Here is an 18,474-nt window from a genome sequence, read left to right as displayed (position 1 = left end):
CTTCCTCCTGCTCGTTCTCCTCCAATCTCCTCTTCCTCTTCCCCCTCCTCCTCTCCCTCCTCTATCTTCTCCTCCTCCTTCTCCGACTCCTTTTCAGGAAACTCCTCAAGTCAAGGTCGCGAGGGGAACGAAGCAGCGAGGATGTTACGGCGAAAATTTTTGAAGCGTGACGTTCCTTTGTTATCAGGCGAGACTTTAGCGATCCCACGCGCTTGTTAGGGAAAAAGAGAGAGAGAGAGAGAGAGAGAGAGAGAGAGAGAGAGAGAGAGAATGTGGGTAAATGTGTGTGTGTGTGTGTGTGTGTGTGTGTGTGCTCCCGTTGCCATCATTACTGTAGACAAAGAGCGTGATAACTCAGAGAGGGAGAACACACACACACACACACACACACACACACACACACACACACACACACACACACACACACACACACAAGTGGCTTATTTGTGTCTAATTGAAATGCTTTCGAGTTGACTTTTATTTTGCGACAACTCGGATTTTTTTTTTTTAATTTCATAACGTGTTTTTGTGTTTGTGTCAACTTGTGTTTGCCTCATTTTGCGATTGTCTGTTTAATTGCTCACTCTTCTGTTTGTCTGTCTGTCTCCCTTTCTGTCTCACCTGCTGTGTAATTGCCTGTCTGTATTTGCTATCTGGTTGGACGGTTGTCTGTAATTTTTTTTTTTGTTGTTATTTTTTCTTTAGTAAGGAAGACTCTTAAGTTTTGGCTGACTTTCTCTCTCTCTCTCTCTCTCTCTCTCTCTCTCTCTCTCTCTCTCTCTCTCTCTCTCTCTCTCTCTCTCTCTCTCTCTCTCTCTTTGTGCAGCATAACAGAGATTTTTCCGCCTGTTCTTTTGTTTGCTCATATTCTCTCCTGCGATGATATGAAACGCAAACAAGAATAATGTTAGCTTCCCTGATTCTTGGGATATACGAAAAAAAAGGAAGAAAGATTTTGTGTGTTTTTATGAAGGAAAGTAAATTTTTCAGCAACGTTATGAAATATAATATAATCTGCACACACACAAGAGGAAAACACAAGGACAAAGGTACATGAAAATTAATTAAAAAAAAAATGTAGACAGGAACAGAACACGAAGAAGAAGAAAAAAGGTTGATGGTAAAATATTTAGAACGTTAAAGTCAGGACCAAAGAGAGAGAGAGAGAGAAATGAAACCTGACATAATGAAGACGCAGACTTTCATAAAACAAAAAGGACACAAGGAAATGTTAAAACTCAGAGAAGAATAGTTGGAAATGGAGAATGAAAGAGGAGGAGGAGGAGGAGGAGGAGGAGGAGGAGACGGAAGACGAGAGAGACAAGGGGGAGGCGCAGGAGGAGGAGAGGAGGCGGTGGGGGATCAGGAGGAGGAGGAGAAGAGCAAGAAGGAAAATATAAAGAACAAGAAAAAACTAAAATATGAGAAGAACAAGAAGAACAAAAAGAAGAAGCACAAGCACAAAAAGAACAACAACAAAAAAGAAAAAACTAAAAAGAAAGAAAACAAAGACTTAAAACGAGATATAAAAATGGGAGAGTAAGAGAATACGAAGAGAACAATGCAGATAAAAGAAGATAACTGACTTCTTCCTCAGAGATTAGAAATTACTTACACTGCCGCGAACAAAGACGAGAGAGAGAGAGAGAGAGAGAGAGAGAGAGAGAGAGAGCAAGAGAGAGAGAAAGGAAGATAGGAAAATGCCTGAATGCCCACGTCTCAGCCCATTGTTACAAGATAAAGTCAAACAGTACATTAATTCCAAGTTTCCTTCACGGCCATCTCTCTCGGCGGATAAAGTTGGCCTGACGCAAGAACTCTCCAGCCCCGGACCCTTCGCAGCCCAGGAAGAGGAGCAGAGTTTGTTTGTGGACTCCTGAAACCGTTTACTTCGACAATAGGATTTGCTTTCTAAAGGACAGAATTTACTTGAAGCTCAGTCCGTCTTGCTGGGTGGCTCGCTGGGTGGTTCTCTGGTTGTCTGGCTGCCTGGTTTCTGGTTGTCTGGTTCGTATGCTGCCTGGCTGGTTGGTTGGTTGTCTGGGTGGTTGTATGGGTGGCTGGTTGGTTGTCTTGCTGGCTGGATAACTGTCTATTTGGATGGCTATCTGACTGCTGGGTGGCTATCTAATGACTGTCTTGCTTGTTGGCTCTCTGGTTAGATGGGTGGATCTCTTCCTGGCTGGAGTTTGGCTGGCAGGCTTTCTTTATCTGTCTGGATGGTTATCTGGCTTTCTAGCTGTCTGGGAGTCCTGGTTGTCCGACTGTAAGCTGCCTCTACACGTGTCCCTTCGTCCCTAAATGGTCCAAGAGAGTTACACATATAAAAGGGGAAAAAAGTTAGGGACATAAAGTCTCCCCAAAAGTGTCGTGAAATCTTTATTAGCGACGAGTCTTTTACCAGCACGTGTTGTTTTTTGCTATTCTGTCCTCGAAAAATTCAGTTGCTTGTGTGTTTTTATTTTCTGTTTTGTTGCAACACATGAAAAGGAAAGAATTACTTCTATGGCATATTAGTAACAACAAAAAGAGTGTATATGTATTTTTGATGTGTGTTTTGTTAATAAGTGTGTTTGTTTTTATTCAGTCTCAAGGACGTGAAGTCTATGCTGTGTTTTAGTCATTAATTGGGAAACAGAAAGGATAAAAAGAGGACAGCCATATTTTCTGGAACCCTTTTAATGAGTGTTTTTCCCTGAATGTATGTTTCTTTCTGGTTCAGTCTTCGGAAATTTAAGTCAAGTTTGAAATCTGGGAAGTATTATATTCATTAATTCGGAAACAAAAAGGAAAATAGAGGGCAACCGTATGATTAGTAAGAGAAAGGACCCATATATTTTGGAACCTTCTTAATGAGTGTTTTTCCCTTGAATGTACGTTTGTTACTGGTTCAGTCTTCGGAAATTTAAGTCAAGTTTGAATTCTGGGAAGCATTATATTCATTAATTCGGAAACAAAAACGAAAATAGAGGGCAACCGTATGATTAGTAAGAGAAAGGACCCATATTTTCTGGAACCTTTTTAATGAGTGTTTTTCCTGAATGTACGTTTGTTTCTGGTTCAGTCTTCGGAAATTTAAGTCACGTTTGAAATCTAGGCAGTAATATATTCATTAATTGGGAAACAAAATAAAAATAACGGCACCATATTAGTAAGAAGAGGGAGCCTTATTTTCTGGAATCTTTTTCATCAGTGTTTTTATTCCCCTGAAAAGTATGTTTGTTTCTGGTTCAGTATTCGAAAATTTAAGTCAAGCTCCTTTTTTTTCTGCAGTAAGGACACATGAAGCCAAACAATGTCGCCCATGTCATATTAGCAAGAGAAAGGAAGCATATTTGCAGAATTTTTTAATGAGCGTTTTCCCCAAATGTGTTTGTTTTTGAGAGTCTTCGGAAAATTAATTTGAAGCGGTGTTTTTTTTTCCTTAATTGTGGCTGAGTAAGAAGGACAATGCCATCGATATCACATTAGTAAGAAATCGAAATATATTTACAGCAGTCTCTTAATGACTCTTCCCGGAAAGCCCGTTAGGTTCTGATTCTGCTTAAGAAGATTAGTCAGCGCAATATTTTCAAGGCTGTAACAAAGGACGGTAGAAAAATTGAACACACATAAACAAAAGTAATAAAAAAGTGTATTTGCAGCCTCGTAGATGGAAAGCATAAGCTGGGCCAGTGTTTTTTTTCTTTTAATCACGACGGAGATATAAGGAAAAAATAACATGCACATAAATATTAGTAAAGGAAGGATAGTGTATTATTTGTAGCTCCCAGTTGGTCTGAAAAAAAAAAATTACGTGCAGAATTCAAGTTGGAATGTATAAGCGGGGTATTATTTTTTTAATGACGACGTAGATATAATGGTAAATATCATTAGTAAGGGAGAGGAACTTTATCGCAGCATCATAGTAGAACAGTAGTAGTAGAGCAAACTGGGCCTATGTTTTACGACGCAAACATAATAAAAAATTAAATGCAAGTTAATTTTACATGTATGGAAAAGAAGTCTACGTATTTCCAGCATCTTAGTAGTAAATTGGGTCATTTTTTTCTATTACTAAGCAAACATAATGAAAATTCGGATGCCAGTGAATAATATAAGCAAAGAAAATGAAGTTTACATATTTGCAGTCTCTAGTTGGTCATTTGAAAGTTGTCTCCGCTCCATATTTGAGACGCGAGCGACGAAGAAACGTTAACAAGGCCCAGAAACTTCCGTGCTGCGGCGAAAATACTTGAGGATGCTGCGGGGGGGAAAAAAAAAGTCTTCGGGTCTTACTTATTTAGTTTCGCTTCTTGAAAATTGGGGAAAAAATCTCTCCGCAGGTTTTAAAGAGTTTCCGCTTCTGTTCGAATGAAAAAGAGAGCAATTTGGAAGACGACATGAGACTGTGAGGCATAACTTAAAACTGTCAACGCATGAAGAGTGAATGAAAAAAACTAACTAAGATAAAGAAGGAGGAGAAAAAGGAGGAGAATCTGGTGGAGGAGAATGAGGAGGAAGACGAGGGAGAGAACCACAAGTAGAAAAACAAGCAAAAGAAGAAGATAAAACGCAAGATGGAGATAAAAAAGACAATTAAAACCAGAAGAAGAGCAAGGAAGAAATGAAAAAAGAGGGAGAGAACCAGAAGAAGAAAAACAAGCAAAAGAAGAAGATAAAACGCAAGATGGAGATAAAAAAGACAATTAAAACCAGAGGAAGACCAAGGAAGAAATGAAAAAAGAGGGAGAGAACCAGAAGAAGAAAAACAAGCAAAAGAAGAAAATAAAACGCAAAATAGAGAAAAAAATTTAAACCATAGGAAGAGCAAGGAAAAAATAAAAAACAGTAAGAACAAGAAAACGAGAGATAAATGAAAGCGAAGAAAATACAACAAATATGAAGAAAAACGTAAATAGAAAGACAAGTAAAAAGTGAGCATCAAACAAAGTAATATAGTCAAGGTTTTCAAGCCGAGACGGATATAAAAAAAAGAAGAGCTTGAAGTGCTTTTAAAGAGGTAGTTTGGACGAGCGTAACAGAGTAGAGGGGAGTGAGCGAGAGGAGGAGGAGGAGGGGAAGACAGGCCCTAATCCCACTTAATCCCCTTCCTCATCTATTATCAGGGGGGAGGGGAAGGGGTAGGGTGTGATGAGGGTGAAATAGATGACTGTTGTGATTCGCCAGTGTCAACAGAGCCATGAAGAAGATGCCTCCACGACCCCCCATTTCCCCTCCTTCATCCCCTCATCATTTACCTCTCTCCCATGATAATCTCCCCCCTCCCCCCTTTTGATCCCCTTTGCCTCCCTGATCACTGTTCTTTGTTCCCCTTCCTCTCCATCCCCTCTCTGACCCCTGTTCCTTCTCTCTCCTTTCTCCCCTCTCCCCTCCCTTCCCTCTCTTTCCCCTCTTCCCTTCCCTTCCCTCTTTATCTCCCTCCCCTTTCTGGCCTGTGTTTCTCCTCCCCATCCTCTCCCGGGTCTTTATTCCTCCCCTTTCTTGCCTCCTCTCCCCTTCTTTCCCCTTTCTCTCTCTCTTTTCTATTCCTGGTCTCCCATCCTTTTCCTGACCTCTTCCTTCTCCCCCTTTCCTTTTTTCTCCCCTCCCTCCTCTTCCTTTCCCTCTTCCTCCCATTCCCAGTCTCCCAGCCCCTCTCCCTGGCTTCTGTTTTTTTCCCTCCCTTTCTTCTCCTTCTTCCTCCTCTCTCCCCTTCTCCCAGTCTCCCATCCTCTCCCTGGCCTCTCTTCTTTCCCTCCCTGTCTTCCTTTCACCCTCCCTTCCCCTTCCTTTCTCCCATGCTCCCCTTTATTCTATGTTATCTGTCCCTCCCTAACCTCTTTTCCCCTCTCTCTCTGACCTCTTTTTCCCCTCTCTCCCCTCTGTGACCCTTTATTTCCCCTCACTCTTCCCCTTCCTAGTCAGTGATACGTCCCAGAACCTCTCATCCTCAACCCTCCTCTTCCCCTCCCTTCCTGACCTCATTTCCCCCTCCTCCTCCCCTTCCTCCCTCCTGGAATGACCTCAACCACTGCACTCCAGATTAAGGAAAATTATGTGATTCTTGAGAGGGTAACTAAAGAAATTCTCTCGCTATTTCTTTTACGTCGGACAGAATTCCCTGGCCGTTTGTGATGCTCTCCAGAGTGGCCGCGCCTCCACAGGGTAATTTCGATCGTTATGCCGAGGATTTTATAGTATTTAAGCCGAAGGACTGGGCACTCAACCCTGCTCTTAAGGTCAGACTAAGGGATTGCTTTTGTTTTCGCGCCGGAGAAGAGAGGAGGAGGTTAATGCTTCTTTTCTTAAGCTATTATTTTTTTGTCTGGAGAGAAAAATTAAATCCTTCTCCTCCTCTTAGTAAACCAAAAAGCGAAGAGAAAAGATAACGCCTAAATTACCTCGATAGAGTTTTTTAGAGAGTATAAATGAGAAAGTGAAGAGGAGAAAAAACAGATAAGAAGGAAAAGGACAGAAGTTACATGTGAAGAAGGGAAGAGGAGAAAAAAAGGAGAACATGAACCAAAAGAGGAAAAGAAAATGATGGAAAAGGTGTAAGACAGAAAGAAGGAAGAAGACAGAGAAGAAAGGGGAGTGAATATGAGAGAAAGGAAGTAAAAAGAAAAGCGAAAGAAAGGGAGGAGCGAGAAAGGAAAATAAATAGAAAAGAGGAAAACCTAATAAAAGGAGAGAGAGAGAGAGAGAGAGAGAGAGAGGAAGTAGATCGACAGACAAGGGAAGGGAAAAAGAAATAAGGAGGAGGAGGAGGACGAGGAGGAGGAGGAGGAGCAAGAACATCACTGGTCAGATATTAAAGTTTTTTCCTCCCTCTCCCAGACTCTTCGGAGGACGGCACCAAAGACGCATTTTATCCAAGTTTTAATTATAATTTCTAATACCTCGCCGAGACCCAGGTGTCGCAGAAATGACCAAAAAATACACACACTCTGATTTTTCGCTTCGGTCGTTGCTTTCAAATATAAAATAGATAGATAGATAGGTAGAGAGGGAGATACAGAGAGAAAGAGTGAAAAAATGTATAATGTGCTTGTTGAGGGAATAGATAGATAGATAGATAGATAGGCAGATAGATGGATAGAAAGAAAAAAGAGAGAAAAAGTGTATAATATGCGTTTAGAGAGAATAGATAGATAGGTAGATAGATTGATAGATATACATTGACATATAAAGAGAGAAAAAAGTGTAGGATCTCCGTTTTTAGAATCTTAATAAATCACTGCATAGTTCTCGCTTTTGGGAAACTGAAGAATTAACTGATGAATTCAAAACCCAAAACAAAAGAATAAGCTTAAAGACAAGTAAAAAGTTAAAGAGAAAGATAAAAGGAAGAAAGAGTGTATGACCTGCGTTTTGAGTCATAATAAATCCAATCCCAGTCCTCTATTATGTAGTTTTTGTGGGTGTGGGTGAAGGGGAACGAGGAGGGAAGGTGGAAGAGGAGACGGCGAGGAATATATTGACTGAAGAATATACTGACTCACTGAAAACACCAAACAAAGAAAAAGAATTCCGGGTCAACACCAGAAAGGATTAAATCACGCTGCGCACAAAAAAACGAATGAAAAAAATATACCTCAATGAATAAACGAAACAAACACCGAGGGGATAAATATAAAACGAGACAAAAAAAATAAATAGACAGAGAGCAAGAAAAAGAACAACAAAAAAAGGACAACAACACTAGCCCCCCCTTATAGAACAAACATGAAAAAAATAAACCCCCAGTGAATGAACAGAGAGAAACACCGAGGGAATGAATACGGCACGAAGAGAATAAAGAAATAATAGACAGAAAGCAACAAAAGGAAAAGTAACAAAAAATAACAGTCACCTCCCTTAAAGAACAAGCATGAAAAAAATAAACCCCCCAATGAATATACCGAAAGAAACACCGAGGGAATTAATATAAAACGAGGAAGAGGAAAAAAAACAAATAATGGACTGAAAGCAAGCAACAAAAGGAGGAAACAATAGGGACGGACGGCAACAAGCAAGCAAACTGGAGAATAAATATGACGCAAAAGGGAGATGGAGAAACAAGAAGAAGAAGAAAAAGGAGATAAAGTAGTAGAATAAGAAGAACAAGAAGAAGAAGAAGAAGAAGAAGATGAATCATGACCTAGAGAAAGGAACTTGGAGAAAAAATGGAAGATAGGAGGTAAAAAAAGGAAGGAAGGAAGTGGAAAAGGAGAAGAAAAAGAGAAAGTTAAGGAAAAGAAGAAGAAAAAGAAGTAAGGTATAATAAGTAAATGAGAAATAAAGAAGGGGAAGAAGGGAAGAAAGAAATAAAACTGCACCACCACCACCACCACCACCATCACCACCATCACCAACAACAACCAGAGAAGCTTAATAACCTATGCCTCCCCTTCCTCCCTCCTCCTCCTCCTCCTCCTCCTCCTCCTCCTCCGACACCATCACACCGCCACCACCAACCGCCACCACTACCGACGCCGCCGCCGCACCCCAGACAGTAAACCAAGAGACCACAGAGACCAACGCCTTTCTGTGTCCATTCTGCGGTTTCTGTTTGGGCTTCAAGTGACACAGCAAGGGCTTCAACATCCCTTTCTCTCTTTCTCGCTCTCTCTCGCTCTCTCTCTCTCTCTCTCTCTCTCTCTCTCTCTCTCTCTCTCTCTCTCTCTCTCTCTCTCTCTCTCTCTCTCTCTCTCTCTCTCTCTCTCTCTCTCTCTCTCTCTCTCTCTCTCTCTCTCTCTCTCTCTCTCTCTCCTTGACTTGCATTTGAGTTTTCTTTTTTTCTTATTTTCTTCGTCATTGTCCTTGCCGTCCCTATCTTTTTTGTCTCCATTTTCTTCTTTTGTGGCTATTATTTGCTTCTATTTTTTTTGTGTGTGCGTTCTTGCTTTCCTTTTCTTCTTCCTCCTGGAGCGTCTTTTTCTTGTGGTGGTGATGGTGTTTTTTTCTTCCTCTCTTTGCACGTTCGCCCTGCATTGTTTTCGTAATCTTTTTAATTTCCCTTCTATTTCTCTCTTCCTTTTTTCTTTCAATTCACATCTGGTTTTATTGTTATTATACTTAGTCGACGTGTTGTGTGCTTTCTTTCCTTTGTTTTTGTTTTTTAGACTGGCTGTCTTGTGTGTGTGTGTGTGTGTGTGTGTGTGTGTGTGTGTGTGTGTGTATGTATGTCAGCCTGTCCTCGCCGTCTCCCTCTCCCTCTCTTCTTTTCTTCCTCGCTCCCCTTCACCCACACCCACAAAAAACACATAAACAAACACACACACACACACAAACCACACACGCCGGTCCCTTTACCCTCAAAACCCACATATTATTCCTCATCCCCTTATCCAAACACACATTCACTTACCTTCCACTCCCGTACACCTTTACAAACGATTTTCCCTTTACACACACACACACACACACACACACACACACACACAAACACACACACACTGCTCACATATCCCCATCCAAACTATTTTCACTTCTTTTCCCTCCTATAAACACACACACACACACACACACACACACACACACACACACACACACACACACACACACACACACACACACACACACACACACACACACACACACACACACACACACACACACACCGTCTCAACCTGTGGCTTTTTCTATATATCCAGCATCGCATCTTTTTTTTTTTGCCTTCCTCCACACACAAACACACACAAACACCCCCTCACACACAAACACTTCTCACGTTCACCTGTGCAAACCGTTACCCCTTTTTATTCTCTCTTTCCACACACACAAACACCCCATCTCTACCTGTGGCTTTTTTTCCTTTATATCCAACATCGCCTTTTTTTTTTTTTGCCTCCACACACAAACACACATAAACACCCCCTCACACACAAACACTTCGCACGTTCACCTGTTCAAACCGTTACCCCCTTTTTTTTCTCTCTTTCCACACACACAAACACCCTCTCTCTACCTGTGGCTTTTTTCCATATATCCAGCATCGCCTCTCTTCCTATTTATCAGCCTCGTGCTCCACTTCCTCTTTACCTCCCTTGCACGGCTCACTTGTTAAAGCCATCAGGCGATTCTGCTGTTTCGGCCCAGGTAACAGCAGCCCCAATTTGTTCCCCACACACAGGAAAGGGGAAGGTTTGGTTTTGTGTGTGTGTGTGTGTGTGTGGGTGTGTGTGTGTGTGTGTGTGTGTGTGTGTGTGTGTGTGTGTGTGTGTTTCGCTTTTGGTTTTAGAGCCACTCCCCATCCACCTACCTACCTACCTACCTTCATTCTCTCTCTCTCTCTCTCTCTCTCTCTCTCTCTCTCTCTCTCTCTCTCTCTCTCTCTCTCTCTCTCTCTCTCTCTCTCTCTCTCTCTCTCTCTCTCTCTCTCTCTCTCTCTCTCTCTCTCTCTCTCTCTCTCTCTCTCTCTCTCTCTCTCTCTCTCTCTCGTTCACATTGCATCGATCCTTCTTTGTTTCTATACGTTTCATCCAGACAAACCGTTCGCCTGTTTCACCACCACCACCACCACCACAGCTGCTATTGTTGTTGGCCCCCTTGCCTTTGCTTTATATATTTTGTTTTTCGTAATTTCTCTTTTTTTTTTTGTTCTTTTTTTTTGTTGCTATTAGAGCCGCTATTTACATGTTAATAGGATTGTTTGTACGTTCGTTTGTTTTCGTTTCCTTGTGTGGGAGGAGGGGAGAGGCATGTTTGTCTGGGGGAGGGGGATCGGTTGTGTGTGTGTGTGTGTTGTCCGATTATTTTCCTTTGAACATGCGGATCCCGTTTTCCTTCCTTTTGGTGTGTGTTTTAAAAGCGTTTTCTACACGTTTTCTATTTGTTATCACTGCTCTTTTCTGTCGTGTCCATGCCTCTTTCTTTTCCACCCCTTTTATTCTCTCCCTTTTTCATCCTTTTCTGACACAGCTCGTCTCGATTTTTTTTTCTTCTGTCAGGTACATATTTTTCCCCTTATAATAACGAGTTCTTTTTTTTTACAACAAAGGAGACAGCTCAAGGGCATAAAAAAGGAAGCAATAATATATATAAAAAAAAAAAGCCCTCTACTCGCTGCTCCTAAAAAGAATCCAAAGAGGTGGCCGAAAGAGGGGTCAATTTCGGGAGGTGAGGTGTTCTGATACTTTATTTATATTCTACCTATTTTTAAGAGGACACCCATACATTTTTATTTTATTTAGATGACTATTGTTCTGTTTGTGTGTGGTTTTGTGTTATTTTAAACCTGTACGTCAAAATGAATTCCAATTTCTTCGTCTCTCGAATAAACGCATTTTCAAATATCCTTTTTCTCGTCGCCTTGGAACTCCCCACCTTTATGTTTTCTGGTTTATTCCTATTTTCCTGCAGTGTGTAGGTGGGGGTGTGGGTGTGGGGGTGGGGGGGGTGGGGGGGGGGGTTTGTGTGTATGCGTGTGAGTATCGCTGGGCCACACGACAGTTCAGGTTTCGTCGATGTATGCGCAGTGTTTTCACGTAAGAGGAAATGACTTTACTCAGACAACATTTCGTCCACGCTTAAAAATTCCACGTACACTTAGAGAATAATTCTGCAGCGCGGCGCATCATTTTCGTCTCGCCGTTATCAAAATTAGATTACTTTACAGTTACTTCAAATTTTAGTCGGGGATTTTACCGGGATTAGGAAAATGGATGAAGTAAAATAGAAAATCCTGCGCTATATGTTAATTCCATTACCGTTTATCTTTCCTCGCATAGTGCAGTTAAATGTAAACTTAAGGGAAGGTTAAATGAGCGTGAGAGTTTATACACAGACTCTCTCGCGGCCTCCCATACGTCTCTCTTTGCAGGATAATATCTCGGCACATAATATTCCCTTCTTTACTTACAACTTTAAACCTCATATTACTTGAATATATGTGTGTTAAGGCCTTGGTGTCCCTCCTCTAAAGCTAAACATAAATGGCTGTATGCACTTAAGTTTACATCTCATATTACTCAGTTTTTGTCATAGTTTAAGTTATTGTTTTTTTTTTTTTCAAGGTCTTCGTGTCGCTCATTTCAAGCTAAATGTGAACGGTTGTATGATAGAAATAATTTGTCATTCATTTTTTTCTTATTTTTCGCAGTATTCTGATTCTTTGTTTTGGATTTAATTTACTGTACACAAATTTGACTTATTTTTTACAACAAAGGAGACAACTCAAGGGCACAAAAAAAGGAAACACTAATAAAAAAAAAAGCCCGCTACTCGCTGCTCCTAAAAAGAATCCAAGGAGGTGGCCGAGAGAGGGGTCAATTTCTGTTTTGGAGTTGTTGTTTTTTTTTACTTTACTCTATTCGCAGGAGCAGCGCCAATGGACTTTTTTGTTTCCTATTTTTTTTTTTTCCTTTAGCTGCCTCCTTTCCCATTATAAAAGTCTCCCCTTACTCTGTCCTTGCTCTCTCTCTCATTGCACCTTCAATACACGTTTCCCTCCCAGCCCGGAGCCGCATACATCATTACTCGTGTACATAATATCATGACAAACATATATGAATAACGTTTTATCTCTATTCCCATCCCTCTCTGCACCAGCTTTACCCGCCCTTGACATGTTTCCCTCCTCACACACACACACACACACACACACACACACACACACACACACACACACACACACACACACATATAACCGCATAGTTTATTATTTAGCTTTACTATTATGCCGTATATATATCAAAAGGAATAATGCGGCTTTCTTTTTTTTTACCCTTTTTTCTGCATTTTCTTCCAGTGTGCGGCCGCTCTCCATCATTCTCAATTCAGGTGCATAATTTTGTCACGAGGCTGACGGGGAATCGCTGCTCCTCGCTCGTGCTATAATATATTTCTCTCGCCGCTGCCGTTGTGAGGGATTAGACGCCGCCCTGTGCATTTCCATCACTCCCAGACCCCGAGCGTGCATTATTATTATTTTTTTTTTACGTCTTCGCCTGTGGTGCCAGTAGACTTGCGTGGTAGGGCCTGATGGTCTGCCCCAGCCCGTTGTGGCGCAGGCAAGTGTTTATAGTGGCGCCATCTTGCATTGGCTTCATGCTGTCCCCCGGAGCTCATCTTGGATCTATAGAATCTAGAGTCCGGGTTGATAGGTGGTCTTCTGGACAACATGTGGGTAGTCTTAAGCCACTCGGCGGTGACTGAAGAATCCCAGCTTGGTGTCACCGGGCGGGGCGCGAATCCACGTCGTCCTGGACGCGGCGCCGTCACGCTATCCACTCAGCCACCGCCTGAGTTGCCCTGCCAGATTTTATATATATTTTCTTCCTTGCGCCATTCAGTCCTGGTAATCTTTATCGCTAATGCTTTGTTTGATTTTTATATCTTTTCCGCGCGCGTGCTGCTGCTTTTAGAATACTGTCAAACGTTTATTTTATTTTTTGTTTTGTTTTTGTTCATTTGTTTTTTTGTTTTCCCGTTCAGTCTCGTCGATGTTGTTTTTTTTGTCTTCGGTTCATGCGTTCCATTCCTGCCGTTCAAGTACTCGCATGTTTGTTTGTTTTTTCTTTTTCTGTTAAGTAATTTCTCGCTAAAGCTTTCTTTTTTCTTTGGCTGCTTCAGTATTTAAAACGTTTAGCATTTTTATATTTAATGCGCTGCGAGTTATATTTTTTCGCAGTTGCTTTGACTGTGTCCTTTGTGTGTGTGTGGGGGGGGGAGGGGGGAGTGGGGTAAGGATTGTGCCTGTGTGTGTGTGTGTGTGTGTGTATGTGTGTGTGTGTGTTATAGGTTTGTGTGAATGCCAGTGTGTGTTTGTGTACGTTTGTGTAAAGATAGAAAATGTTTGACTCACATATTTCATAATTAAGTTGAGACAGACAGACAGACAGACAGACAGAGAGAGAGAAAGGCAGACAGTCAGTAAAACATTTATAGCAAAGATTCACAATGGCTTGCACATATAAATTTTTTCCACGGTTCTCATTCGCTGCAGAAACGCTGGAAACAAATGTTGGCGTGTATATTATTTAAGTAAATTCGCAGCGGCCGTCGTAATGCCGCGGAGTTTATCACGACAAAATGCACGACAATGGACAATAAGTTACATGGTCTCCGAGTTGTTATGAAAAAAAAAAGAACTTAATATACGATTGTAACTTCCTCTTTCCTACCACTCTTTACCTTCCTCGACCTTATACTATTCTCTCTCTCTCTCTCTCTCTCTCTCTCTCTCTCTCTCTCTCTCTCTCTCTCTCTCTCTCTCTCTCTCTCTCTCTCTCTCTCTCTCTCTCTCTCTCTCTCTCTCTCTCTCTCTCTCTCTCTCTCTCTCTCTCTCTCTCTCTCTCTCTCTCTCTCTCTCTCTCTCTCTCTCTCTCACCTTGTTTGTTTTTATTAATTATCTGCTGCAGGTACACGGGTCTCTAATTACTATGGTTTTTCTCCTCTGCAGTGAGAAAGAGAAAGAGAGCGAGCACAAAAATAAAACGGAAAAAAAACAGGAGGGGTAGGCAGTCATACATTCGGACAGATTGGAGAAAAAACGCAGAAAGAAGAAAGAGGGAAAAGAAATATGACACCGGAAAAAAGAAAGATTCGGAAAAACAATAAAGAAGAGAAACAGAAGCTCAGACGAAAGGCAGAATGAAGGAGAAAAAAACAGAGAGAGAGAGGAAGATGGAGAGAGAGAGAGAGAGAGAGAGAGAGAGAGAGAGATGTGTCGCAGGTACTGAGGAAAAATATATTAAACGAACGAATGGGACTACGATAGAGAGAGAGAGAGAGAGAGAGAGAGAGAGAGAGAGAGAGATTGGTTGGGAGATAGGGCTTCAGAGACATAGATTTATCAAGTGTAGAGATGCAGAAGGGAGATAGGAGCGATTTATGAGGCGTGAAGGTCCAGGGTGCAAACTCTCCATCGCTGTGAGTACAATGGAACGCAAACTATAAAAAAAAAAGGAGAGAAAAAGAGAAGAAAATGTCGTAGTCTCAGTAGTTGTTATATACTTTCCTTTTTCGTCTCAATAAATAAATTACCTAAATTGTATAGACGTGTTTTTGTGTGTGTCATTTTGAGATTTTGTTTAGGGTGTGTTTTTGTATATTTTCCGTTTTCGTTGTTAGATTAAATTATCGTTCTTGTACTATTACTCTCTCTCTCTCTCTCTCTCTCTCTCTCTCTCTCTCTCTCTCTCTCTCTCTCTCTCTCTCTCTCTCTCTCTCTCTCTCTCTCTCTCTCTCTCTCTCTCTCTCTCTCTCTCTCTCTCTTCGCCTCCCCTTCTTGCAATCTCTTCCCTTTCCTCCCCCTTCTTCGCTCTTTGCCACCCAAACAACACTACATATATCTCTCTCCATCTCTCCTTCCCTCTCTATTCCCTTCTCTCACTTCTCTTATTCTTTTTCCTTCATCACCCTACCAAGCTTCTCTCTCCTCTCGCCTCCATATTCATTTTTTTTTTGGTATGAGTAAGCTGTTTGTGTGTTGGTCTGTCTCTGGACACACACACACACACACACACACACACACACACACACACACATATTCGGACGCACACTTGACCTTTTGTGTTAGTATGCAAAGGTTTGTATATCTGCATCATCATCGCCATCATCATCTCTCTCTCTCTCTCTCTCTCTCTCTCTCTCTCTCTCTCTCTCTCTCTCTCTCTCTCTCTCTCTCTCTCTCTCTCTCTCTCTCTCTCTCTCTCTCTCAAAACTAATTCCAACTTTTACTGCTGGGTGAGTGTTTTAGGATCGTAAACCTTGATTTTTTTTGCGCTTTTTGTTTTTTTTTTGCCCGTCGGTTTTTGCCTCGATCCCTTCTTCGGTTGAGGCGATGAACCCTGAAGTGAGCCACTCGAAGCAGTGCCCTCGGGGGTTCGTTCGCTGGCGTGGGTTCATTTCACCCGACTTGACTTTTTTTTTTTCCTATTGCGTTTGTGTGTTTATTTTCCTTTTAATCCTGATAGCGAAACAACGTGGAGTCTAATAATGTTTCTTTGGAGAGAGAGAGAGAGAGACATGCTCTAGGGTGGGCTTAGTCATGGGATTAAAATATCAAGCTGGCGTAAAGGAGGGAAGAAGGGATAAAGGGAATAAGGGAGGAAGCTTTGAGGGGAACAAAGGAAGGATTAATGGCCAGTGAAGAGAATTAGAATGAAAAGGTGTGGTGCAAGTTGATTTGGATTTAATGAAGATTTTAAAGCAGTTTGAGGAGAAGAACGGGGCAGAAGAGAGAGAGAGAGATACTATTCCTTATTTAGTCTGACGTACGTTTTCAATTTTTTCAGTTACTTGGACGATGACGGGGTATGAGGAGCGTAAGTGTTACATTATCATTTTCTTTAGCAGTAACAGCAGCAGCAACAACAACAGTAATAGTAGTAGTAGTAATCATAGTATCATCAAAATCAATAGTTATAACAGAAAAGGTGTCAGCGGCCCTTACCAAGATCCCTTCTGTTTTCTGTTCCTGTTTATTCCTATGCTGTCCAACTTTCTTATTCTACGTGTCAACCGATAGGGAAGAGAGAGAGAGAGAAAATCTTTCATCTCCTTCATTGGCTTACCCCGGAGCATTATTCCCTCTACCAGATATCCTCCTCCGTAGAGCTTAAACTCTTTCACAAGGGGAGTGTCAGGTTACCGATAGAAGTAATTGCCCTCCTTCTTCTCGGCATCTTTCTCTCAATTGCGGGCATTTGTTATTTGCATCTATTTTTGGACACTGATCCGCCTCTTTCGTCACAAGTAAAAGGGACGTGCGACTTTCGTGCCTCTGGTGGTGAAAATCAGAGTTGCGCCGGAAGCACAGCGACATGTGATCACGGAAGGAAGGCGCGAGCGGAAGCCTTGCCTTACACGCTCCGCTGGTGGCGATCAGACGGTGGGGAGCGGACATTTCCATCGCTGGCGTTGTCCAATTTCCTGAAAGACACCGTGAGAAAAGAATATGTTGATGCAGAACGCTATACAACACCATCTATACTTATATGACAACAAGAGAACTTAGGGTCATGGTGATATTTCCATCGGTAGAGTAACTGTTGTCCAATTTCCTGAAAGACAACGTGAGAGAAGGATGGCAATATGTTGATGCAGACCCTTATGTAACCTGAGCTATACTTAGGACAGTAGAAGCTTAGTGCTATGGTGATACTTCCATCGCTAGCGTTGTCCAATTTCCTAAAAGATGCATAGAGAGAAGAATGCTATATTGATTCAAAGTTTCAAACCCGTATGTAACTCGAGCTATAATCAGTACAGTTGGAGAAAGTGCAAGGGATATAGCTGTAGTAGTAATAGTTGTTGCTGTTGCCGTTGTTGTTGTGGGCTTGCTGCTGTTTTTGTTGTGTTTGGTGCTCCCGTTGATGATGTTTTTATTACGTTAACTTCAATTGCGCCACGGGAACGCCTTCATTACACTGCCGCCCGTTAGTGTGTTGAAGGGGTGTGTTGCGAGTGGCTGGCATTCTTTCCCCCGCCCAATGCTTGTATACATCGCGCGGCGGCCGGGGCTCGCGACACTCAAACCCTCCTTAGCGTTTTTTGTACGCCGCGATTTTCGGGATTGGCGCAGCGGCTCGCGAAATGACCCGCTCCTTATCTCCTCCTCTGCCGCTTCTTTGGTACGTATCTTTTATTTTGTTGTTCCACTTGCCATTGCTGTTGTTTTCATTTGTTTTCCTTGTCTTATTTATTGGCATTTAAATATTGAATCTATTGTTGTTGTTTTCATGACTACATTTATTATTACTAGTATTATTATTCATACTGTTCTTGTTATTATTGTGGTATTATTGATATTATTGTTATTATTATGTTATGTTATTATTAATATCGTAATCATATTTATTTGTATCGTTGCTGTTATTACCACTGTTATTGCGTGCACCTTCGATATCATGAACACACACACACACACACACACACACACACACACACACACACACACACACACACAAACACTGTCATTAAGAGAGAGAGAGAGATGAAAAAAAAAAACATGAGATAATTTGGAAGCGAGTTGGAGATATATAAAAACGCTGAGTAAAGGAAGAAGGGTAGGAAAAGAGAAGAAGGAAGAAGGGGGGAGGGAAGAGGAAGGAAAGGGAGGGGAGGAGTGGGAAGAGGAAGGGAGGAGAGAGAGAGGGAGGGAAATGACTAATTATGCTAATGGAATGTGCCTTGCTTAATGTGTGTGAAGAGTGCGGGTTCCCAAAAAAAAAAGAGGGAGGGAGGAGGAGGGATGAGAAGCATTAATTAGACAAGCGAATAGGAGAAAAGAACGAGAGGCTGTATGATGTGTTACTCTTTTTCTGCCTTGGGATTATTCTTCTTTCGCGAATAATCCCACTTTGATAATGAAGGACAAAACTGCAAAAAATATCCTGGAAAACTTATAATAATCACCCATAAAGGAGGAAATAAATCCACGCATTGTTGTTCTTTTTTTCTGTTTTTCTTTACTTTGGGTGGATAAAATAGTGTCTTGGTACTTATTGTTGCATTTCCCTGTTTGTTGAGATGTAATAATAACACACACACACACACACACACACA

General features: G+C 41.6%; 1 long non-coding RNA gene across 1 annotated transcript in view; it reads left to right on the top strand.

Moving 5' to 3' along the window:
* Positions 1 to 16,243, top strand: part of LOC127006858 (uncharacterized) — a 156,196-nt gene extending 139,953 nt beyond the window's left edge. The window contains exon 3 of the long non-coding RNA XR_007759789.1: positions 16,203 to 16,243. This is a non-coding gene — a long non-coding RNA (uncharacterized LOC127006858). The remainder of the gene's footprint in view (positions 1 to 16,202) is intronic.
* The last annotated feature ends 2,231 nt before the right edge of the window (positions 16,244 to 18,474 follow it).

This window comes from Eriocheir sinensis, chromosome 33 (genome assembly GCF_024679095.1).
Source record: "Eriocheir sinensis breed Jianghai 21 chromosome 33, ASM2467909v1, whole genome shotgun sequence".
Taxonomy (NCBI): domain Eukaryota; kingdom Metazoa; phylum Arthropoda; class Malacostraca; order Decapoda; family Varunidae; genus Eriocheir; species Eriocheir sinensis.
The sequence above is the reverse complement of the archived record's forward strand: the minus strand, read 5'-3'. Positions and strand labels throughout refer to the sequence as shown.